We start from the raw sequence: 26,119 nt of genomic DNA, 5'->3' as shown, positions 1-26,119 counted from the left end.
GTTGCATCCAGAAGCTGCAATATGTTCAACTTCGGTTGTTGAAAGCGTAATTGTTAATTGTCTCTTGTTGGACCATGAGATTAAATTGTTTCCCAGAAATTGACAACTTCCAAAAGTACTTTTCCTTTCTATTCTGTCTTCAGCATAACCAACATCACAATAGCCTACTAATTTGTGTTCACTTGATTTTCTATAAAATAAACCAAGTTTAGTAGTACCTTTCAGATACCTAAAGATTCTCTTAACATCAGTTAAGTGAGTCTCTCTAGGATTTGATTGGAAACGAGCACATAAGTAGGCACTGAATAAAATATCAGGTCTATAAGTGGTTAGATAAAGGAGAGAACCTATCATACCTCTGAATAACTTATGATTTACCTTACTACTTACCTCTTCTTTCTCCAGAATACATGTAGGATGCATTGGAGTCTTTGCTTGATTGCATACTGATAAGTTAAACTTCTTTAGAAGTTACTTTATATATTTGCTCTGATGAATATACGTTCCTTCTAAACATTGATTAATCTGGATTCCCATAAAGAACTTGAGTTCTCCCATCAGACTCATTTCAAATTCTTCCTGCATTGACTTAGCAAAATCCTTGAACAACGAAGCATTAACAGAACCAAAAATAATATCATCAGCATAAATTTCCACAACTAGAATATCTTTCTTAAAGGTTTTGTAAAAAAGAGTCGTGTCCACTTTCCCTCTGGTAAGATTATTTTCCAAAAGTAAGTTACTTAGTTTATCATACCAAGCTCTAGGAGCTTGTTTCAGACCATATAACGACTTTTCCAGTTTAAAAACAAAGTCAGAATTTTGAGAGCTTTCAAAACCAGGAGGTTGATGCACATATACTTCTTCAAAATTATATCCATTTAAGAATGCACTTTTAACATCCATATGATAAAGGATGATGTTATGATTGATTGCAAACGAAATTAAAAGACAAATAAACTCTAACCTGGAAACTGGAACAAAGGTTTTTGTATAGTCTATACCTTCTTGCTGACTATAACCTTGTCCTACCATTCGAGCCTTGTTTCTGACAACCTCGCCCTTCTCATTGAGCTTGTTTCTGAAAAACCATCTGGTTCCAATAACATGGGAACCTTTTGGTTTCTGACTAAGATCCCAAATGTCGCTTCTGGTGAATTGATTCAATTCCTCTTGCATAGCCAGAATCCATTCATTATCTAGAAGATCTTCATCAATAGATGCGGGTTCTATCAGAGATACCAAACCTAAAAGAGTTTCTTCAGAAGGTTTGAATGAATATCTAGTTCTAACAGAGCATTTTTATCTCCCAAAATCAGTTCTTTAAAATAATGGGTTCTTGATCTACTCTTCTTTTGATGAGTTGGACCAATGACAACTTCTGGTTGAGTCAAATTTGAGTCGTTTACTTCAGATTCTTTAGCTTTTCCTTCTGATTCTTTTTCTCCATAATTAGTATCCTTGGATTCTGAAGGATTGATCTTCAAATCTACAAATTTCTCAACTAGCTTTGACTTTTCAAGGTAAAGATTATTATTGAATGTAACATGAATTGATTCTTCAACAATTCATGTTTCAATGTTAAAGATTTTGCAGCCTTTAGAGCGTTTAAAATATCCTAACAAAAAACACTTTTGTGCTTTAGAATCAAACTGTCGCACCTCGAAAAAATGGGGATACGACTTCAAAGCAAAGCGCGATCGCACGCTCGCAATGATGGACTGAACAGAGTCGCCACCGAACTTTATTTATTCCTAAAAAGGAAAGGGGAAATATCGATAAAACCCAAGACAAAAGAAAGGATAAGATATGGTCATCGCAACCAATATCCAGGTTCGGGAGTCGATTACGCAAGGGGAAGGTATTAGCACCCCTCACGTCCGTTGTACTCAACGGGAACCATTAGGTCAGTTGTGTGCGTTAGTGTTAGTTTAGAATGTTAGGCTTTTCAATTTATTAGGTGGGAAAGAAAGAATAAAAGAGAGAAGAATATTTTTGGATTTTTAACGGAGGACTAAACCTAAGTTTTTTTATTAGTGGGCCTGACAAGATTCATAAATCCTGCTCCTACGTATCTCAATAGAGAAGTCAAGGCTTACGTAGTTCTGGGTAGAAAAATGTTTGTTTCTTGGTCAATTTTAGCGAAGGCTATACTATATTAATCGACGAAAACATTGTTTTACCCAAAACAGATGAGGAGTGGACGCATACCACACATCGAACGGATTTATAAATCTACATTCGGAAAGGCGTCACTTATCTCTACTCAACAATCGTGGCCGAAACATTGTTTTGTGTCACTTAAGACAATATATCTTTCATTTATGAAAAAGGTTTTTGATTAGTCGCACGGCGGCGAGAAAAGAGTTTGATCGGTTGGATGCGTTTTGAGTGATGGCGAGAACTTGGATGAGCGAGATATACATCTCGAATCCTAGCCTCAGGAGTGCACGGTATACACCATGTTCCATTTCCATCTTTATTGAAAGAGGTTAAGATAGAAATTAGGTATTTTGGAATTTGATTGAGAAAGGGTTTGAAGAAACCGCATTGACAATTTTAAATGATGGCGAGGGCTAAGATTGGCGAGATATACATCTCGAATCCTAGTCTCAGGAGTGCATGGTATACACCATGTTCCATTTCCACCTTTATTGAAAAAGTGTTAAATAAGATTTAGGTATCTTAGATTTGATTGAGAAAGGGTTTGACGAAACCACATTGACAATTTTAGACGATGGCGAGAGTTAAGATTGGCGAGGCATACGTCTCGAATCTTAACCTCAGGAGTGCATGGTATACACCATGTTCCATTTCCACCTTTATTGGAAAAGTGTTAAGTAAGAATTAGGTATTTTGGTTTTTGTTGTGAAAATGACTTGACCCTAGATCAAGTATTGATGGACGTTCAAGAGAAATTTGAATGAGTGTTTGAGAGAGCAAAGTGAATGAATTTGAATGATGGCGAGAGCTAGGGTTGGCGAGATATACATCTCAAATCCTAGTCTCAGGAGTGCGTGGTATACACCACGTTCCATTTCCATCCTTATTGAAAAGGTCTTGAATATGAATTAATATTTTTTGAGTTTTTATTAGAAAAAATGGCTTGACGTTGAATCAAGCGTTTGGTGAAAGTTTGAAAGAAATGGAATAGAATGGAGAGAGAAATGAATTGATTTGTTTATTGAGAAAATACTCGACGTTGGATCGAGTCATATTTTTGTATTTTTTTGAAATTGTTGATTTTACTCTTGTGTTAGTATCTAACTAAATAGTCAAACAAATAAAGAAATAAAACAGTACAAGATCATTACACATCGGGGGAGTGGGGTACATTTTGTCAAATGGGGATTCAAAATCATGAAATAATTAAATCGGGCCCAAACAAACAAATAATGCAAAGTAAGTGCAAGAGAACCGGCTCATTGTAAGAAAGCCCAAGAGTAAGCTATGTGAGGTTGATGGCGATGCCTAAAAGCAATCGACTTACAAGGGTATGGAAATGGGCTCGACATTGAATCGAGAAAAATATGATTTTTATAGTTTTAAAATGGTTTTGAATGAAAGATGAAGTTAAAAGAAAGCAGATCAACCATGAGTATAATAAAAACATAAACATAAAAATAAAATGCTAAAAGAAAATAAAATGCTAAAAGAAAATAAAATGCTCAATACGGGTATCGAACCCACTACACTAAAGACCATAGAAACCACCCCTCTCCACCAGACCACTCATGACTGTTATTATTTTAATGCTAGTTTGGATAAATAAACCAAGATAGATTAAAAATTAGAATTAAAATAAAAAACTAATAAAAAAGAAATCTGTTGGACTACCAATAATTAAACCCAGCCGCTTGGCTGTTGGGTTTTTCAAAGGGAATATGAATTGAAAAGGAGGAAATATTTATTAACTACTTAGGAAGTTTAAACAAAATTTAATGTTTTCAAAAACTTATTCTGTTTAAAATGAATTAAAGAAAAAATAAATTGGAATAGTAACAGAATCGTTCTCTCCCAATCTCACTTTTCTCTCACACTCTCAATCGTCACCCCCCTCTCACGAACTCGCTTCTCTCTCACACTCTCAACAATCGCTTACCCATCGCTCAACCTCACTCAAACACGTCCTCAAGAATCTCTCTCTCGATCGCACTTCTCTCTATCTCGCGTTTCTCTCAATCATTCAGAATCATGCGAAAAAAATCATGGCTGAAGCAAACAAAGAGCTCACCTCCGGCGGTGAAGACGGCAACGATGAATCTCGAACCTCCCTCCTTCGCCTCTTCCAAATAGGTTGTTTTTGATTTTAAGATTAAGGTTTTCTGCTTTGGAACTTTTCACTTCCGCCTCTCCCCCATTTTTCTTTCTCTCACTGATTTCTTTATCTCTATTTATCTTCAACAAAATTAGGGTTTTCAGGTTTGGTCTGGTGGAGTTCAAAAGGGGAAAATTCCAGAAGCGCTTTTCGTGCTCAGAATCGAGCTTGTCCTATTTGATGCTAGATTTGGAACAGGTAATCTGAGTTCAAACTTTCTCCTTCATTTTTTGTCTTAATTCCAATTTGGGAATTTTCTGGATTTTAACACTTGCCAATTGCTTTGGGTTTTGTTACTGCAGTAAAAAAACATGAGGAGCTCAAACACGATTCTTTTCACTTGGCTTTGCTTGGATTCGTTGCTGCAGGATAGTAGCAATGTCCATTGGGTTAATATCCGGTTGCAAACATCTCTAAGGCACATTCGCAATCTTCGAAGTGCATGCTGCTCAGCTTCAACCTTTGCTTTTATTCCCTTCACCGACCAATTTCATGTCCCGCTCCATAACTGCTTTCCGATATGGTTTTCAGGCTCCTTATGTTGACCCACTGTATTTTCAGTACATGAGGACACTTGATTGAATGAAAACTGAATGATTTTGATTATGTCGCAAGTTGTAACCAGAAGGTTCTAAATTGACTGTTATGGTTTGGTGTGTTTCTTGCAGGTTATGGTTAGGTAATTTGGTGAGGAGATGTGCTATAGTGATAGAGATGAATGGCAATGGCGGCAGTGAAACAAATGTGAGATTGGAGTTTGGTTGCTGCGACAACAAAACGGTTTGAGCATGAGGACCAAACTGATGCCATTTGGTGTGCGACACAGCAACTTCCGAGGTTTATGATTATTCTAGTAGTAAACATAAATAAATGGGACTCTGTCTCCAAGGATCACATTTTTGCCTCAAAATTGTTTTTCTCTGAAAATATTGAAATTGCTTTCTTCCACTGAGGTGTCCTTAATTTTGTAACAATTTGACATTGTTTGTTGTTGTTTTGGCAGGATATTGCTCTCAAACGCATGGTTGAATGCGACAGTATATGCCCTGTCAATGTCCTTAAAGTTTGTAAGCTTGAATGTGCTATTTATATCATCTTCTTCAATTATGTTTGCAGTGTAAACAAAAGTTTCAACTAGCTCTTCCTGAAACTTCAAAACTATTTTTCTTGTATAAAGATTTGCAGCCTGTTTCCATTGGTGAAGGTGTCTTCAAAACCGGTGTTGTGCAAATTGTCTCGAAGTCTGCTTCTATTTCCTTTTCAATCCCGCTCTCTAAAGCTTTTTCATATGGCTTAAAGAACAAAGGCAATGTCCTCTGGTTTTAGGTAGCATTGTAGCGGAAAAATCCTAGCCTGGATTTCGGGCTGCGGCGGCTAGAAGAAATGCAGAATTGGCATGGCTTCGAGATGGAGAGAATATCATTTGGAAGAGGTTCTACATTGTGATTAGCAGATAGTTTACCAGCTTTTCTTTCATCATCATTTTGGAAAATGCTGGTTGATCATTACTACTGCTATTTTTTCTTTGGGATTTTCTTTGATTGTGATTTTCGAAAATGTTTAAACCAGGCTTAATTTGAACATTTTGTTGTACAGGTTTTACCACATTTGCATTAGAACCTTGACTCAAGATTGCCACAGCAGGCTGAGCCATGGGAGTTGCCGGTGAAAAACCGAGCTTGCAATTGACTCCACTGATTGATGACACCAATTTGGTTTTTTTTTCCAGAGAAATACATTGGAGCAACAGGAAGAATTTGAACCAACGGTGAAGAAATCAGCAATTGAGTCACATTTTGAAAGTGCTTTTGAATTATCAGCAACATTTTGTTCGCTCTTGGAGAGTACCAAGCTAGCCTCATAGTCCCTTCTTTCACACCCAGTTGCAATCCAGCTTGATTTGAACAATAATGTATGTTTATAGCAATCTCCATGTATGAAGCACAATGAATGTGTCCCCCTCTTGTAATAAAGAATCGAGTGCCAACCGTTTTTCTTGTAAATTAAGTATGCCTTGGACAAACTTATGTTTTGGCGAAGAACACACAATGTAAATTGATATTCTTGCAGAGCTTAGCCTTAAATTGATCAGGAGTAAATTCGAACCAAGTTAGTATCTCACCATTTCCCTCTGTAGGCATAATTATATCACAATTAATATGCTGAAGAGCTGGTAACTTATTAGGAAGTTTCCCTCATAATCTGAGATATATATTCCTTGACCTTGTTGTTGATGGGTCCATCTAAAGCTCTCTCGGCAAGCTCATAATATATGGTATTGCCTTCAGGACCATGAACTTTGTCCTCTGTAAATACCTTTGCTTAACAAGAAGTTCCAAGGCTTGCTTAATGTTTCCAAGAACAGGATGATTTGCTTCATTGTCATTCAAACTCATCCTATTTAACTGGCTCCACAGACTTTCTTCTGGAATTTTGCCGCCAACAAGATGTACAATACTAATTATGACAAACGTGAAACCGGACATGTATGCTGTATTTGCATCCACAACATATTTTTCATATAAATCAGAAGGAAGTTGGCTAATGAGGATATATGATTTTACATCCGCACCACTTTGTGAAGCACGTGTCTGGGCTTTAGATGATGGGATAGACCTTGAAAGCAATCTCATTTCATAACCAAACACGGCAGAAAGCTTGTCCTTAACCTCATTGATGACAAAAGTAGGAAGATTCCTCTGATGATAATTCTTGGTAATAAGCTGAGTGAGTGGATGTGGCAAAAATGAATGAAGTAATTAAAATATGAATGAGTATGTGTATGGATGAATGGAAGCTTTTCAATGTGAATGAAAAATGTGAATGCAAATTTGAACATGAAAAATGTAAGAAATAATAAAATAAATAAAAAATAAAAAATAAAAATAGATATGAAATAGTAAATATGATCATGAATGAAGGATATGAAGGTGAGTGAAGAAAGAATGCAAACGAGTGATTGATGGGAAGAAAATTTCAGGGCCAAAATCGGGGTATGACAGTTGCCCCTATTTAAACATCCTCCACTAGAGGAAAATGAAACAGTATTTTTTCATCGGATCGCAGTGGGGGATGGTTAAATACCATGGAGTCCCAGATTTTGAACCTGAAAAATGAAAATGCTATGATATGATATGCATGGATGAAGGACTCTATATTTTTTGTGATTTTTTTATCTGCTAGGGATATGGTGAACCCTTGACAGGAGATGCTACTAGACAGACCAATCTGTGGGGAATGCTGGTGGTCCACAGGGAGACAGACAAATGGTAAAAAAACAAACTCGCTGGGGAAGACAAATCCGCTGGAGAATCAGACACACACTGGAGAGTACTCAAAGTGAAATTTGATAAACGACGCTTAGAATACAAGGGATTTCGGTAGTAAGTTCGCATATGACTTACTAAACCCGAATAAAGGAAAAGATGCTGCAACAGGTTCATATATGACCTGACAACGCTGGGGAATAATCATGGGGAAAAACTCTTCAGAACAGGTTCATGTATGACCTGACACCGGAATAAAGCTCAACAACAGGTTCATACATGACCTGAATAGTAATGAACAAACAGAGAAGAAAAAAAAATCTTCAGTACAGGTTCATGTATGACCTGACACCGGAATAAAAGTTCAACAACAGGCTCATATATGACCTGAATAGTATTGAACAAACAAAGGGAAAAATCTTCAGAACGGGTTCAAGTATGACCTGATACCGGAATAAAGCTCAACAACAGGTTCATATATGACCTGAATAGTATTGAACAAACAGAGAAAAAAAATCTTCAGTACAGGTTCATGTATGACCTGACACCGGAATAAAAGTTCAACAACAGGCTCATATATGACCTGAATAGTATTGAACAAACAAAGGGAAAAATCTTCAGAACGGGTTCAAGTATGACCTGACACCGGAATAAAGCTCAACAACAGGTTCATATATGACCTGAATAGTATTGAACAAACAGAGAAAAAAAATCTTCAGAACAGGTTCATGTATGACCTGACACCGGAATAAAGCTCAACAACAGGTTCATATATGACCTGAATAGTATTGAACAGACAGAGAAAAAAAATCTTCAGAACAGGTTCATGTATGACCTGACACCGGAATAAAGCTCAACAACAGGTTCATACATGACCTGAATAGTATTGAACAGACAGAGAAAACAAATCTTCAGAACAGGTTCATGTATGACCTGACACCGGAATAAAAGTTCAACAACAGGTTCATATATGACCTGAATAGTATCGAACAAAAATTGGAAAAACTCTTCAGAGCAGGTTCAAGTATGACCTGACCCCGGAATAAAAGCTCAACAACAGGTTCATATATGACCTGAATAGTATCGAACAAAAATTGGAAAAACTCTTCAGAGCAGGTTCAAGTATGACCTGACCCCGGAATAAAAGTTCAACAACAGGTTCATACATGACCTGAATAGTATTGAACAAAAATTGGATTTGAAAATGACTGCGAAAACCGGATGTGGGTTTAAGGGCACCAGATACAAACTGGAATCAAAGGTCAAAGGATCATAGGATCGACAACAAGACCTGGGTCAATGCAAAATGAGCACGAAGTACATTTCGGCTATGCATGATTTGAATTTGCATGATATATGAATGATCATGATTATGAGAATGCTGACACTTGGCAGACTGGGAGTTTGTAGGGACAGAGATTCTGATTCCTCAACACCAATAACTCATACCCGTACAATTAACAAGCGCATCCAGAGGAGAAACTATCATGATTGACAGTTACAAATAACCAAAGGTCCATCCTTCTAGAGGATCAATGAGTTGTACTCCATGGGGACTTTTGTCGGTGAACCAGGAGTATTTATGCAACCTTGAGGCTTTTGGGGAAACAAATGATTTTCCTTTGATTTTCACATATATCAAAGTAATTTTGTTCTAAATTTCAAATTCTTTTTCAAGTTTCAAAATTTCATTATTAACAATAAATGACATTTTGCATAACAAAGAAAAACGTAGATGAACACAACTAACAATGATTGGGAAAACTTGTATTTTATTCAAGAATGGTAGCACACCAATGGTGTAGCTCCATAGAGTGTTACAATTTTTTTGAAAATGGCAATAAGGAAAAGTTTACATTGAATTCAGTGACCACTAACATCCTTAATAGATATGATTCCCCCAAAACCTTGCTCCTAAGGGGAGTGACTGGATTAATCCTCCACCTCAAATTCTTCGGTGTTAATCAGTAACAACTGATGCAGTTTATGCCTTTATGCCCCTAACTTTTGCCTGGATCGCCCTTTCGGGTTTTCGATCCACCGAGGCGCTCTTTTTTTTGTCTAAGTCGCCTTTTCAGGTTTTCAACTTAGCGAGCTACCGTTTTTATTCATCCCTAACTTTTGCCTGGACCGCCCTTTCGGGTTTTCAGTCCACCGGGATACCCCTTTTTTTTCTACCTAAATCGCCCTTTCAGGTTTTCGATTTAGCGGGTTTTTATTAGGCATAGTATTTTTTAACTGTATCAGAGTTCACGGGGTGTGAGAGTTCTTCATCATCCATAGTTGTAAGGATCAAGGCACCTCCGGAGAAGGCTTTCTTCACAACATATGTGCCTTCATAATTGGGAGTCCACTTCCCACGTGAGTCCTTGTGTATTGGCAAGATCTTCTTAAGCACGAGGTCTCCTTCTCTGAATTCCCGAACACATACTTTCTTGTCAAAATCCCTTTTAATCCGTTTCTGGTATAATTGTCCATGGCACAAAGAAGTCAATCGCTTCTCATCTATGAGGTTCAACTGATCAAATCTATTTTGAATCCACTCAGCCTCTTCTAGCTTGGTCTCCATCAAGATTCTCATTGAAGGTATCTCTACTTCAATTGGGAGAACTGCTTCCATCCCATATACCAAAGAGAACGGGGTTGCCCCTGTTGAAGTGCGGACGGAAGTCCGGTATCCATGCAGTGCAAAAGGTAGCATTTCGTGCCAATCCTTATAGGTTTTCACCATTTTTTGCAGGATTTTATTGATGTTTTTATTAGCGGCTTCAACGGCGCCATTCATCTTTGGACGATATGGTGAAGAGTTATGGTGCTCAATCTTGAAGCTCTCGCATAATTCTTTCATGGTCTTATTATTCAGATTCGTCCCATTATCTGTGATGATCCGGCTTGGAATTCCATAACGGCAAATGATCTCCTTCTTGAGAAATCGTGCAACCACTTGCTTTGTCACATTAGCATAAGAGGCGACTTCTACCCATTTGGTAAAGTAATCAATGGCAACCAGGATGAAGCGGTGACCATTGGAAGCTTTAGGCTCGATGGCGCCAATCATGTCGATGCCCCACATTGAGAAAGGCCAAGGTGACGTCAAAACATTTAGTAGAGTCGGAGGCACATGTACCTTGTCGGCATAGATTTGGCATTTATGACATTTTCTAGCATAATTGAAGCAGTCAGATTCCATGGTCAACCAGTAATAACCAGCTCTCAAAATCTTCTTGGCCATGGCATGACCATTGGCGTGAGTTCCAAAGGATGCTTCATGAATCTCTTTGACCAATAGGTCCGCTTCACGTCCATCCACGCATCTGAGCAGAATCATGTCGTGGTTTCTCTTGTATAACACACCATTGCTTAAGAAGAATTTGGATGCTAACCTCCTCAATGTTTTCTTGTCAAGGGCTGTTGCATCTGTTGGATATTCTTGATTTTGCAAAAAGCATTTGATGTCGTGAAACCAGGGTTTACCATCGGCTTCCTCTTCAACTGACTGGCAGTAGGCAGGCTCAACTTTCCGCTCGATCTGAATGAGAGGTGCTTCATTATGGAATCTAACTTGATACATTGAAGCCAACATAGCCAAAGCATCAGCAATTTGATTCTCAGTTCTCGGGATATGACGGAAAGTGATTTCGTCAAAGTATTTTATTAATTCCATGACATAAGCACGATATGGGATCAACTTGGTATCACGGGTTTCCCATTCGCCCTTGACTTGGTATATCACCAAGGCTGAGTCTCCACATACTTCAAGGATTTTGATTCGGAGGTAAATTGCTACTTCAATGCCTAGGATGCACGCCTCATATTCTGCTATATTGTTCGTGCAGTCAAAACACAACCTTGCTGTGAAAGGAGTGTATCCACCATTTGGATTCAACAGGACAACTCCTACGCCATGCCCCATGTAATTGGAGGAACCATCGAACATGAGCTTCCACCGAGATCCGGGTTCAGGTCCTTCATCCAGTCCTGGGATTTCACAATCTTTTACTACCATAATGTCTTCATCAGGGAAGTCAAACTTCAACGGCTGGTAATCTTCAACGGGCTGGTTTGCCAAGTAATCAGACAACACACTCCCTTTGATGGCTTTCTGAGACACATATTGGATGTCATACTCAGACAGTAACATCTGCCAACGGGCGAGTCTTCCAGTCAAAGCAGGCTTTTCAAAGATGTACTTTATCGGATCCATTTTTGAGATCAACAAAGTAGTGTGGTAAATCATGTATTGTCTTAAACGACGAGCGGCCCATGCTAAAGCGCAACAAGTTTTCTCTAAGAGTGAATATCGGGATTCACAATCGGTAAACCTCTTACTCAGATAATAGATAGCATGTTCCTTTCGACCGGTTTCGTCATGTTGTCCCAACACACATCCCATTGATTTTTCAAGCACAGTTAAGTACATAAAGAGTGGTTTCCCTTGGACAGGTGGAATTAGAATAGGGGGCTCTTGCAGGTATTGTCCGATTTTCTCAAAAGCCATTTGACAGTCAGAGTTCCATTCGACTGCTTGATCTTTTCGAAGCAATTTGAAGATAGGTTCGCATGTGGCCGTCATATGTGAGATAAACCTCGAGATATAATTCAAACGTCCCAGGAAGCCTCTAACCTCTCGCTCGGTGCGTGGAGCAGGCATCTCTTGTATAGCTCGGACCTTGTCGGGGTCCACCTCAATTCCTCGTTGACTAACAATGAAACCAAGCAACTTCCCTGAACGGACACTGAATGTGCATTTTGCAGGGTTTAATCGTAATCTAAACTTTCTGAGGCGTTCAAACAACTTCTTCAGATGGCTCATATGATCTTCTTCATTCTGAGATTTAGCGATCATGTCATCAACATAGACCTCTATTTCCTTGTGCATCATATCATGGAAAAGAGTGACCAGAGCTCTTTGGTAAGTTGCCCCGACATTTTTGAGACCGAAAGGCATCACCTTGTAGCCAAATGTGCCCCAAGGGGTAATAAAAGTGGTCTTCTCCATGTCATCTGGAGCCATCTTGATTTGATTATAACCTGAGAATCCGTCCATAAAGGAGAAGACTGCGAACTTAGCAGTGTTGTCTACCAGAGTGTCAATATGTGGCAGGGGGAAATCATCCTTCGGACTTGCTTCGTTTAAATCCCTATAATCAACACACGTCCTGACCTTGCCATCCTTTTTGGGTACAGGTACTATGTTAGCTACCCATTGAGGGTACTTTGCAACTGCTAGAAAACCGGCATCAAATTGACGTTTCACCTCATCACAAATCTTTAGAGCCATGTCGGGTCTTGCTCTTCGGAGCTTCTGCTTCACTGGCGGACAATCTGGCTGTAGTGGTAACTTGTGGACAACAATGTCAGTATCTAAACCTGGCATATCTTGATATGACCAAGCAAATACATCTACATATTCATGTAGCAACTTGATCAATCTTTCCTTGATGCTTGCCTTAAGTGTAGTTCCGACTTTGACCTCTTTCTTATCTTCTTCAGTGCCAAGGTTGATTGTTTCCACTGGTTCTTGATGTGGCTGAAGGGCCTTTGACTCGTGCTCGAGCATCCTTTCCAGTTCTTCTGGGAAATCACAATCTTCCTCACTCTCCTCTTCCGCTTGGTAGATGGGGAGTTCAAAATTATAGGAAGTAGCGGGGTCATCGAATTCAACTGGTTTATTGATTATTCTGCATGTTTTTTTAATGATGGTTTTCTTTAGAAAAAATGGAAATAAAATGCAAAAGAAGTAAAAAAAATATTTTTGTAGTTTTTTGAAAGGATTGCCATTTTAAGAATAACAACAGATAAAATGAACGACAAGAATTTGAACAAAATGCTCTTTATTTGTCATAATGTTTTTTTTTGAAATTCAAAAGGGGCCCTACAAATGATCCATTAGCCTTGGGCAGAGCTAAGGATTTTCACAAACACAAAGGAAAACAACAATTACTTTGACACAGGAAAAACTTCTGGAATCTCAACTGTCTCCCAATTTGTCAGGGCTGCTTCACACCGGTATATTAGATTTGATGTTTCTCCATCTTCAGTGTCATCTTTCACTGCACCAACTTGTTCTCCATGGATAAATCCTTTGCTCAGGAAAACCTCTTGTATGCTCCGCACACGGTCCTTTGCAGGGACCAGGGCTCCTTCATTAGCAGAAGACTTGTACCCCAAACCAAAACGGTCATTTTTCTCATTGACGTTGATGACTTGCCCCCAACCTGCAGGGCCTCCACTTTCAACTGCTGATTTTGCACTCTTCAAAGAGGCGAATGACAAACTGGTTTTCTCAACAGGATCCTTAACCTCTTCAAGTGTGGCATTGGATATCTCAAGTGCTTGAAAAGAAGTTTCTAAGGCATCCTCATTGGCCTCAATGTAACGGAAAGAGGAGAGTTGACTGATGATAAAATCTTCTTCACCCGAGACAATGACGAGCTTGTTATCGACAACGAACTTCATCTTTTGATGTAGAGTAGAAGTCACTGCCCCAGCAACATGTATCCATGGGCGTCCCAAAAGGCAGCTATAAGCCGGATTTATGTCCATGACTTGGAAATTGATGGGGAACACATGTGGCCCGATCTGTATCGGTAACTCTACCTCTCCAACTACTGTCCTTCGCGAACCGTCAAATGCTTTCACCACAAGCGCACTAGGCTTCAACTCTGAACCTTGATAAGATAATTTAGAAAGTGCCCTCTTTGGTAGAACATTGAGGGACGATCCAGTGTCAACTAAAACTCTAGCCAGAGCATCTTCTTGGCACTTTATGGATACATGCAGAGCGCGGTTGTGATTCTTCCCCTCTTTGGGCAGCTCTTCATTACTGAAGCTTAGAGTGTTGCAGGCTGTGATATTGGCGACCACTCCATCGAATTGGCCGATCGTTATATCTTGGGTAACATGAGCCTGAGCAAGCACTTTCAGCAGAGCCTCCCTATGAGCTTCGGAATTCAGAAGCAAAGACAAGATAGATATTTTTGATGGTGTTTGATGTAACTGATCAACTATCTTGTAGTCAGATTTCTTTATTATCCTTAGGAACTCACTTGCTTCATCTGTTTGCACAGCCGGCTGTGCCCCTCCCTGTTTTGGGGTAGGATTTACATTTGCAGCTCTCCTTGTTGGCTCTTGAGGGTTCACATTAAAATTGGGAGTATAAATCCGACCACTGCGGGTCATCCTGCTTGTCCCTGCGATATTGGTGATGTCGGTGTCAACATTCTCCAAAACTTCCTTACTTTCAGCAATTTTGGGCTTTCCATCTACCACTCCATCCACCACTGTTATGTCGTACTTCCAGGGTACCGCCTTGGTGCTTTCAAAAGGAAAAGGGGTAGGCATGCAAACTACCACGGGTGATGGATGAACAACGTCTCTTCTGTGATAAGTCACCTCAAACGGTTCTGGTATGTTAAAAACAGGTTCAATGACCGAAACTTCCTCATTTATTGTTGGACCAGAAATTTGTAAAACACCTTGATTCATCAAATTCTGAATGTCATTTCGTACCACTTTACATCCTTTTGGTTGAATGGCACATTCCTCACAGCTATCGTGACATGTGTCAATCAATCTAGCCCTCACCAATCCTGCATGAAGCGCTAGCAACGGAGTTTTAACATCTTCCACCTTTTTGATTACACACACATCAGAAGCATCTTCGACGGCATTAACATCACCATGTGCTGGCAAAGGGTTGTTCTTGACATTGGGTCCGACGTCTCGAAATGAAAGAATCTTCTTCTCAACCAGGTCTCGCACAATATGCTTTAAAGCATAACATCCTTCTAAATCATGCCCAGGGGCATCCCCATGGAAAGGACAACGGGCATCTGGATTGTACCACGGAGGCAAAGGATTTGGTGGAGGACCCAAAGATCTGGGAGTCACTAACCCTTTCTGTAGCAATGATGGGTACAATTCAGTGTATGTCATAGGGATTGAAGCAAACGGAAGTCTACTTCTCTGTACCCTATTTTGATTTTGAGGATTTTGTGGACGAGGAGCCTGTGCCCTCGGCTGTTGATAAGCAGGTGGTGCTGGTGCCTGCTGGTATATTGGAGCTTGTTGAGCGGGTGGATAAACATGAGCTTGTGGTTGGTTAAAATTTGGTGTGACTGCTGCCACATATGGTTGTTGAACATATTGTACTGGATAAATCGGTTGTTGTTGAGCGAATTGGTGTTGCTTCTTCCATGAATGACTCCTCCTTTGACTGGTTGACACTGCATTCGTATCACCCTCCTTCTTTCTTTGAAACCCTCCAGGAAACTTTTTGGCATTACTACCAGATGTTTCAGAGGTAGTCACCATCTTTCCATTCTTCCGTCCCAACTCGACCTTTATGCCCACGGCGACCAGATCAGAGAAGCTCGCAGATACGCTACTCACCATTCTTTCATAGAACACAGGTTTGACTGTATCCATGAACCAATCTGCTAACTCCTTCTCAGCCAGAGGTGGTTCGACTTGCGAGGCCACTTCCCTCCATCTTTGCGCGTATTCCTTAAAAGACTCCTTGTCTTTCTGGGATATGCTGAGCAGTTGTCTCCTATCTGGGGCCATATCCATGTTATACTTGTAATGTTGGATGAAGGCATCAGATAAGTCCTGGAAGCAACGAATCCTGCTTTGATCAAGGCTTAGGTACCACTTGGAGGGAGCACCCCTCAAGCTGTCCTGGAAGCAATGTATCATAAGCTTGTCATCCTCTACATGCGCAGCCATTTTTCGATAGTACATAATAAGGTGACTTTTAGGACACGAGTGGCCCTCATACTTATCGAAGTCTGGGGTCTTGAACTTTGCAGGAATCACAAGACCGGACACTAAGCACATCTCCTTAGCGGTAGCACCAAAAACTTGGTCGCCCTCCATAGCCCTCAATCTCTTCTCAAGCAGCTGGTAATTCTCCTTCATCCCTCTTAGGTCTTCCTGCCTTTCCTCATCTTCATCTGAAAAGTCTGGAGCATGTTGTTGATCCTCAAAGTAGGGTTGCACATGTGCACGAACGAGAGGAGGTGCGAACGTGTGAACCACAAGATGATTTTCATTGATGGTCGGTAGAGGGGCCGTTTGCTGAGCGGATGGTGCAAAACCGGGGGCACCTTCAACTGTAGGCGTGAAACCGGGAGGTAAACCATAGGTTGGCCAGGTTGTTGGTACCGTCCTTGCAGGTTGGGGTTCAATCGTTGGGCCGACGATTTCTGAAACAACCGTTGTTTGGGTGTCTAACTTTGCCCTGATGACCTGTAATATTTCCATGACCTGACCCATGTTTCCACGCAGGTCTTCGAGCTCTGAGCTCACTCGCTCCAATTCATGCTCTTGATCTGCCATCCTTTGACGAGCTCTGGCACGGGTATTATATTGGTGTTGAAAATTCAGCGTGAAACTAGAGGAAGAAAAGGACAGAATGAGACTCTGTTTTGAAAATGCATGAATGCATGTATGGATGCATTTTGTTTGCAAAACTCTTGGTTAGTTTCCATCATTCATTTCAAAAATGTCACAACACTTGTTCGCAAATATTTAAAATAATAAGGAAATGAAACACAATAAAATGAATCTCAAAAGCGATTTTCATTAATCTCATATCAAAGTTCAAATACAAACAACGTGCTCATGGTTTATGGGCTTTCCGAACCGTAGCAAGGTCGGTAGTCAGCCCTTCTAACATTGCCTTACAAAACTTAATGAAATTAAAGACTTGATGCGGGGTGTTCTTTGGACACATGCACCAATCAGCTTCTTGCAGCTTCTCAGGTAGCTCTTGCATGATGGAACTCGCAAATCCGGACAACTTCAGAAATTTACCCTTCCACTCAGTGTAAAGCCCTTGAAGATCTTGAATGATGCGCATGTCTTCAGCCTTGGTCACCTCTATGTCCCTATAGAGGTTTCTCCAATATCTGCATTCACCTAGCAACACCATATAGGCAGCATCCTGATCCCCACCTTCAAGTGCCTGGATTCTAGCATCGGCTCGATCCAAATGATGTTTCAACCGTGTGCAAACTCTTTCTGACTCTTCAGTCTTCAACTTCTCACGTTCCAGAGTATCCTTGTATTTCTGAATGGTATTCTCCAGTTCACGAGTACGAATCTCGGAAATCAGTCGTGCTTCCCTTTTCATTTCAAGGGTCAGCTCCAGGGTCTTATTGAGTTTTTGAATCCGGAGTAAAGCTCTATCCAACTCCTCTTCCTTTGATTTGAACACAGATTTAGTGCTATAGAGCGCTTGTCCAAACTTTTCTCTCCTTGCTTCAGACTCTCTAGCTCTCTTGTTGGAGACTTCAAGCTCTTTGTCCTTCTTTTGTTGATCGTCTTTCAAGTTCCCATTCTCTATCGAGACTCGGCCAAGCTTGATTCTCAAATCAGTATTTTCCAACTCCAACTCCTTGATACGGGCATTGAGCTTCTCCACCTCTTCAGGTAATATGGGCTTTGGCTCAGGAACCAATGGATAGATAGAAGGATCAAATGGATAAGGGAGTTTAATCATCTGAACCCTTTCTCTAACCCAACAAGTGTAAGGCTCTCGGGCAATGACATTTCTCTTACCCAACTCCTTACCTTTCCTGATAACTGCTTGCCAAGACCTCTTGATCTTTTTCACCATTGGATGATCCGCTTCAACACCATGTAAGATGAAAGGCTCTAGAGCTTTAGCTTCTGGAGGGCCATTCATAGGGTACCCATGCTGCCGCAGAGATAGCACGGGGTTATAGTTGATGCAACCCTTGGTTCCTATCAAAGGCACATTGGGGAAGTCTCCAATGCTGACAATCACATTCTCGGTTTCCCAATCCCTGATATACCACTTAACATGACTGGAAGTGAGGGAAGCTAACTTCTGGAAGGGCTTGAGTTCCTTTGAGACAAAAGGACCTTCTTCGGGCATGTGGGATCTAAACCAGGCGTGCAACAACTGCGCACAACATAAGACAATTCCTCCCTTCCTCTCATGACGGTCATGGAGAGTGTAGTAGAGATCTGCCAAGAGGAACGGTACAGGGTTACCAGAGAGGAAAATTCTCACCGCCAGGTGGTCCACGAAATGGTCAATATTTGGGAAGAGGACTATCCCATATATCAACACGGCTAACACAGCATAAAAGGCTTCCCAATTCCCTTCTTTTTCCATCTTCTTGGCCTGATCTTCCAAGAACTTCCTAGAAAAACCACTGAAAGGTCCTTTCACATCCCAATTATCCACGACTTCAGAAACTTTCAGACCCAAAGCTGAAGCTATCCTCTTGGGAGGAATATCTTCATCGAGCTTAGGAAATGGATTATGATCCTTCAAATTCCGGCCTATGATCCTCTCAACCTCCTCCAAGGTAGGAGCCAACTGGAAGTCAGAAAATGTGAAACAACGTAGAGGTGGATCATAGAACTGAGCAATAGTCACTGCGGTCATCATGTCCATCTTCTCATTCAGGATGTCCAGAATTCTTCCATAGTTTTGTACAAAGCTGTTGAGTTTGAGTGGTGTTATTTTGGCACTCAACTTCTGCAGGCTGGTAAGGTCCACGTTCTTGTATTTGAACTGAAAAGTGCCTCTTCTCTCAGGATTCATCTTGCTAACAAGTCTTGGATTCCTGAAATAATGCGAAACAAACTAAGAGTTTTGCTTTTTATGCATATGCAATGAATGGATGGATGGATGCAATGTTTTTTTTTGTTTCTTTCTTTGGATAGGTTCAAAGGTCCGAGGTATGGATAAATTTGATTGCTTTTCCAAAACGGGTTCTCACCGGGTATGATCTAGGGCTTTGTTTACAAAAGGATCCCCAGAGTCATTGATTCACAAGAATGTTTGACGCTTACGGGAAATACTTTCCGGTCGTCAACTCCATCAAGGGAATCTATTCTGGGTGAGGTTCTCGTACCGATCCTTACGAAGTATTCACTTCGGGAGTCCGTACTACGCAACCATCGACTGGGTTCTAGACAGGGTACTCAGAGTCATGGATTCAAAAGACTGTTTGACGCTTACGGAAAATACTTTCCGGTCATCAACTCCATCTAGGGAATCTATTCTGAGCGAGGTTCTCGTATCGATCCTTACGAAGTGTTCACCTCGGGAATCCATACTACGCAACCATCATTTCTAGTTGGCCAAAGGTTGAATGTTCTAAAAGGTTCTTAGAGTCATGGACCCCTTTGAAACATCGAAGCTTACGAGGTATACACCTCGGGCGACAATATTTGCAAAAAGATCTACTCTAAGTGAGGTTCTCATACCGACTCTTATGAAGTATACACCTCGGGAGTCTGTACTACTCAACCATCGTCCTATCTTATGTTTTTTTCACTCTAGACTCGGGTGTAGAGTCTTTCCCACATGGTTTGCAATCAAATACCCAAATACCAACAATCACAATAGAACCAATATACAACAGATATATCAATATAATAATAATGATAATAAAAAGCAATAAATAAGGAAAAGCCACACAATTAAACAAAAAAAGGCACACAAACGTCCTAACTAGGCTTGACTCACTTAGGGATTGGGTATGAGTCCCCAGCAGAGTCGCCATCTGTCGCACCTCGAAAAAATGGGGATACGACTTCAAAGCGAAGCGCGATCGCACGCTCGCAATGATGGACTGAACAGAGTCGCCACCGAACTTTATTTATTCCTAAAAAGGAAAGGGGAAATATCGATAAAACCCAAGACAAAAGAAAGGATAAGATATGGTCATCGCAACCAATATCCGGGTTCGGGAGTCGATTACGCAAGGGGAAGGTATTAGCACCCCTCACGTCCGTTGTACTCAACGAGAACCATTAGGTCAGTTGTGTGCGTTAGTGTTAGTTTAGAATGTTAGGCTTTTCAATTTATTAGGTGGGAAAGAAAGAATAAAAGAGAGAAGAATATTTTTGGATTTTTAACGAAGGACTAAACCTAAGTTTTTTTATTAGTGGGCTTGACAAGATTCATAAATCCTGCTCCTACGTATCTCAATAGAGAAGTCAAGGCTTACGTAGTTCTGGGTAGAAAAATGTTTGTTTGTTGGTCAATTTTAGCGAAGGCTATACTGTATTAATCGACGAAAACATTGTTTTACCCAAAACAGATGAGGAGTGGACGCATACCACACATCGAACGGATTTATAAATCTACATTCGGAAAGGCGTCACTTATCTCTACTCAACAATCGTGGCCGAAACATTGTTTTGTATCACTTAAGACAATATATCTTTCATTTATGAAAAAGGTTTTTGATTAGTCGCACAGCGGCGAGAAAAGAGTTTGATCGGTTGGATGCGTTTTGAGTGATGGCGAGAACTTGGATGAGCGAGATATACATCTCGAATCCTAGCCTCAGGAGTGAACGGTATACACCATGTTCCATTTCCATATTTATTGAAAGAGGTTAAGATAGAAATTAGGTATTTTGGAATTTGATTGAGAAAGGGTTTGAAAAAACCGCATTGACAATTTTAAATGATGGCGAGGGCTAAGATTGGCGAGATATACATCTCGAATCCTAGTCTCAGGAGTGCATGGTATACACCATGTTCCATTTCCACCTTTATTGAAAAAGTGTTAAATAAGATTTAGGTATCTTAGATTTGATTGAGAAAGGGTTTGACGAAACCACATTGACAATTTTAGACGATGGCGAGAGTTAAGATTGGCGAGGCATACGTCTCGAATCTTAACCTCAGGAGTGCATGGTATACACCATGTTCCATTTACACCTTTATTGGAAAAGTGTTAAGTAAGAATTAGGTATTTTGGTTTTTGTTGTGAAAATGACTTGACCCTAGATCAAGTATTGATGGACGTTCAAGAGAAATTTGAATGAGTGTTTGAGAGAGCAAAGTGAATGAATTTGAATGATGGCGAGAGCTAGGGTTGGCGAGATATACATCTCAAATCCTAGTCTCAGGAGTGCGTGGTATACACCACGTTCCATTTCCATCCTTATTGAAAAGGTCTTGAATATGAATTAATATTTTTTGAGTTTTTATTAGAAAAAATGGCTTGACGTTGAATCAAGCGTTTGGTGAAAGTTTGAAAGAAATGGAATAGAATGGAGAGAGAAATGAATTGATTTGTTTATTGAGAAAATACTCAACGTTGGATCGAGTCATATTTTTGTATTTTTTTGAAATTGTTGATTTTACTCTTGTGTTAGTATCTAACTAAATAGTCAAACAAATAAAGAAATAAAACAGTACAAGATCATTACACATCGGGGGAGTGGGGTACATTTTGTCAAATGGGGATTCAAAATCATGAAATAATTAAATCGGGCCCAAACAAACAAATAATGCAAAGTATGAGTGTAAGTGCAAGAGAACCGACTCATTGTAAGAAAGCCCAAGAGTAAGCTATGTGAGGTTGATGGCGATGCTTAAAAGCAATCGACTTACAAGGGTATGGAAATGGGCTCGACATTGAATCGAGAAAAATATGATTTTTATAGTTTTAAAATGGTTTTGAATGAAAGATGAAGTTAAAAGAAAGCAGATCAACCATGAGTATAATAAAAACATAAACATAAAAATAAAATGCTAAAAGAAAATAAAATGCTAAAAGAAAATAAAATGCTCAATACAGGTATCGAACCCACTACACTAAAGACCATAGAAACCACCCCTCTCCACCAAACCACTCATGACTAGTTATTATTTTAATGCTAGTTTGGATAAATAAACCAAGATAGATTAAAAATTAGAATTAAAATAAAAAACTAATAAAAAAGAAATCTGTTGGACTACCAATAATTAAACCCAGCCGCTTGGCTGTTGGGTTTTTCAAAGGGAATATGAATTGAAAAGGAGGAAATATTTATTAACTACTTAGGAAGTTTAAACAAAATTTAATGTTTTCAAAAACTTATTCTGTTTAAAATGAATTAAAGAAAAAATAAATTGGAATAGTAACAGAATCGTTCTCTCCCAATCTCACTTTTCTCTCACGCTCTCAGTCGTCACCCCCCTCTCACGAACTCGCTTCTCTCTCACACTCTCAACAATCGCTTACCCATCGCTCAACCTCACTCAAACACGTCCTCAAGAATCTCTCTCTCGATCACACTTCTCTCTATCTCGCGTTTCTCTCAATCATTCAGAATCATGCGAAAAAAATCATGGCTGAAGCAAACAAAGAGCTCACCTCCGGCGGTGAAGACGGCAACGATGAATCTCGAACCTCCCTCCTTCGCCTCTTCCAAATAGGTTTGTTTTTGATTTTAAGATTAAGGTTTTCTGCTTTGGAACTTTTCACTTCCGCCTCTCCCCCATTTTTCTTTCTCTCACTGATTTCTTTATCTCTATTTATCTTCAACAAAATTAGGGTTTTCAGGTTTGGTCTGGTGGAGTTCAAAAGGGGAAAATTCCAGAAGCACTTTTCGTGCTCAGAATCGAGCTTGTCCTATTTGATGCTAGATTTGGAACAGGTAATCTGAGTTCAAACTTTCTCCTTCATTTTTTGTCTTAATTCCAATTTGGGAATTTTCTGGATTTTAACACTTGCCAATTGCTTTGGGTTTTGTTACTGCAGTAAAAAAACATGAGGAGCTCAAACACGATTCTTTTCACTTGGCTTTGCTTGGATTCGTTGCTGCAGGATAGTAGCAATGTCCATTGGGTTAATATCCGGTTGCAAACATCTCTAAGGCACATTCGCAATCTTCGAAGTGCATGCTGCTCAGCTTCAACCTTTGCTTTTATTCCCTTCACCGACCAATTTCATGTCCCGCTCCATAACTGCTTTCCGATATTGTTTTCAGGCTCCTTATGTTGACCCACTGTATTTTCAGTACATGAGGACACTTGATTGAATGAAAACTGAATGATTTTGATTATGCCGCAAGTTGTAACCAGAAGGTTCTAAATTGACTGTTATGGTTTGGTGTGTTTCTTGCAGGTTATGGTTAGGTAATTTGGTGAGGAGATGTGCTATAGTGATAGAGATGAATGGCAATGGCGGCAGTGAAACAAATGTGAGATTGGAGTTTGGTTGCTGCGACAACAAAACGGTTTGAGCATGAGGACCAAACTGATGCCATTTGGTGTGCGACACAGCAACTTCCGAGGTTTATGATTATTCTAGTAGTAAACATAAATAAATGGGACTCTGTCTCCAAGGATCACATTTTTGCCTCAAAATTGTTTTTCTCTGAAAATATTGAAATTGCTTTCTTCCACTGAGGTGTCCTTAATTTTGTAACAATTTGACATTGTTTGTTGTTGTTTTGGTAGGATATTGCTCTCAAACGCATGGTTGAATGCGACAGTATATGCCCTGTCAATGTCCTTAAAGTTTGTAAGCTTGAATGTGCTATTTATATCATCTTCTTCAATTATGTTTGCAGTGTAAACAAAAGTTTCAACTAGCTCTTCCTGAAACTTCAAAACTATTTTTCTTGTATAAAGATTTGCAGCCTGTTTCCATTGGTGAAGGTGTCTTCAAAACCGGTGTTGCGCAAATTGTCTCGAAGTCTGCTTCTATTTCCTTTTCAATCCCGCTCTCTAAAGCTTTTTCATATGGCTTAAAGAACAAAGGCAATGTCCTCTGGTTTTAGGTAGCATTGTAGCGGAAAAGTCCTAGCCTGAATTTCGGGCTGCGGCGGCTAGAAGAAATGCAGAATTGGCATGGCTTCGAGATGGAGAGAATATCATTTGGAAGAGGTTCTACATTGTGATTAGCAGATAGTTTACCAACTTTTCTTTCATCATCATTTTGGAAAATGCTGGTTGATCATTACTACTGCTATTTTTTCTTTGGGATTTTCTTTGATTGTGATTTTCAAAAATGTTTAAACCAGGCTTAATTTGAATATTTTGTTGTACAGGTTTTACCACATTTGCATTAGAACCTTGACTCAAGATTGCCACAGCAGGCTGAGCCATGGGAGTTGCCGGTGAAAAACTGAGCTTGCAATTGACTCCACTGATTGATGACACCAATTTGGTTTTTTTTCCAGAGAAATACATTGGAGCAACAGGAAGAATTTGAACCAACGGTGAAGAAATCAGCAATTGAGTCACATTTTGAAAGTGCTTTTGAATTATCAGCAACATTTTGTTCGCTCTTGGAGAGTACCAAGCCAGCCTCATAGTCCCTTCTTTCACACCCAGTTGCAATCCAGCTTGATTTGAACAATAATGTATGTTTATAGCAATCTCCATGTATGAAGCACAATGAATGTGTCCCCCTCTTGTAATAAAGATTCGAGTGCCAACCGTTTTTCTTGTAAATTAAGTATGCCTTGGACAAACTTATGTTTTGGCGAAGAACACACAATGTAAATTGATATTCTTGCAGAGCTTAGCCTTAAATTGATCAGGAGTAAATTCGAACCAAGTTAGTATCTCACCATTTCCCTCTGTAGGCATAATTATATCACAATTGATATGCTGAAGAGCTGGTAACTTATTAGGAAGTTTCCCTCATAATCTGAGATGTATATTCCTTGACCTTGTTGTTGATGGGTCCATCTAAAGCTCTCTCGGCAAGCTCATAATATATGGTATTGCCTTCAGGACCATGAACTTTGTCCTCTGTAAATACCTTTGCTGAACAAGAAGTTCCAAGGTTTGCTTAATGTTTCCAAGAACAGGATGATTTGCTTCATTGTCATTCAAACTCATCCTATTTAACTGGCTCCACAGACTTTCTTCTGGAATTTTGCCGCCAGCAAGATGTACAATACTAATTATGACAAACGTGAAACCGGACATGTATGCTGTATTTGCATCCACAACATATTTTTCATATAAATCAGAAGGAAGTTGGCTAATGAGGATATATGATTTTGCATCCGCACCACTTTGTGAAGCACGTGTCTGGGCTTTAGATGATGGGATAGACCTTGAAAGCAATCTCATTTCATAACCAAACATGGCAGAAAGCTTGTCCTTAACCTCATTGATGACAAAAGTAGGAAGATTCCTCTGATGATAATTCTTGGTAATAAGCTGAGTGAGTGGATGTGGCAAAAATGAATGAAGTAATTAAAATATGAATGAGTATGTGTATGGATGAATGGAAGCTTTTCAATGTGAATGAAAAATGTGAATGCAAATTTGAACATGAAAAATGTAAGAAATAATAAAATAAATAAAAAATAAAAAATAAAAATAGATATGAAATAGTAAATATGATCATGAATGAAGGATATGAAGTTGAGTGAAGAAAGAATGCAAACGAGTGATTGATGGGAAGAAAATTTCAGGGCCAAAATCGGGGTATGACACAAACTTTTCAATATTCTCTTTAGTTTTCAACATAAAACACTCACAACCAAAAGGGTAAAATTAAGAAATGTTGGGATTTTTGCTCTTCCGCAATTCATAGGGAGTCATACCCAGAATAGGTCTAATAGAAATCTTGTTCTGAATATAACAAGTTGTGTTAACTACTTCTGCCCAGAAATGCTTAGCCATGTCAGTTTCTTGGATCATGGTGCGAGCCATTTATTACAAAGTCCTATTCTTCCTTTCTACAACCTCATTTTGCTGTGGAGTTCTAGGACAGGAGAAATCACGGGAAATGCCATTTTCA

At 39.6% G+C, this 26,119-nt stretch overlaps 1 pseudogene; it reads right to left on the bottom strand.

The window, feature by feature from the left end:
* Positions 1-24,836: 24,836 nt before the first annotated feature.
* On the bottom strand, positions 24,837-25,554 carry LOC127131674 (uncharacterized; annotated as a pseudogene).
* Between the last annotated feature and the right edge of the window lie 565 nt (positions 25,555-26,119).

This window comes from Lathyrus oleraceus, chromosome 3 (assembly GCF_024323335.1).
Source record: "Lathyrus oleraceus cultivar Zhongwan6 chromosome 3, CAAS_Psat_ZW6_1.0, whole genome shotgun sequence".
In the NCBI taxonomy this organism is placed as follows: Eukaryota; Viridiplantae; Streptophyta; class Magnoliopsida; order Fabales; family Fabaceae; genus Lathyrus; species Lathyrus oleraceus.
The sequence above is the reverse complement of the archived record's forward strand: the minus strand, read 5'-3'. Positions and strand labels throughout refer to the sequence as shown.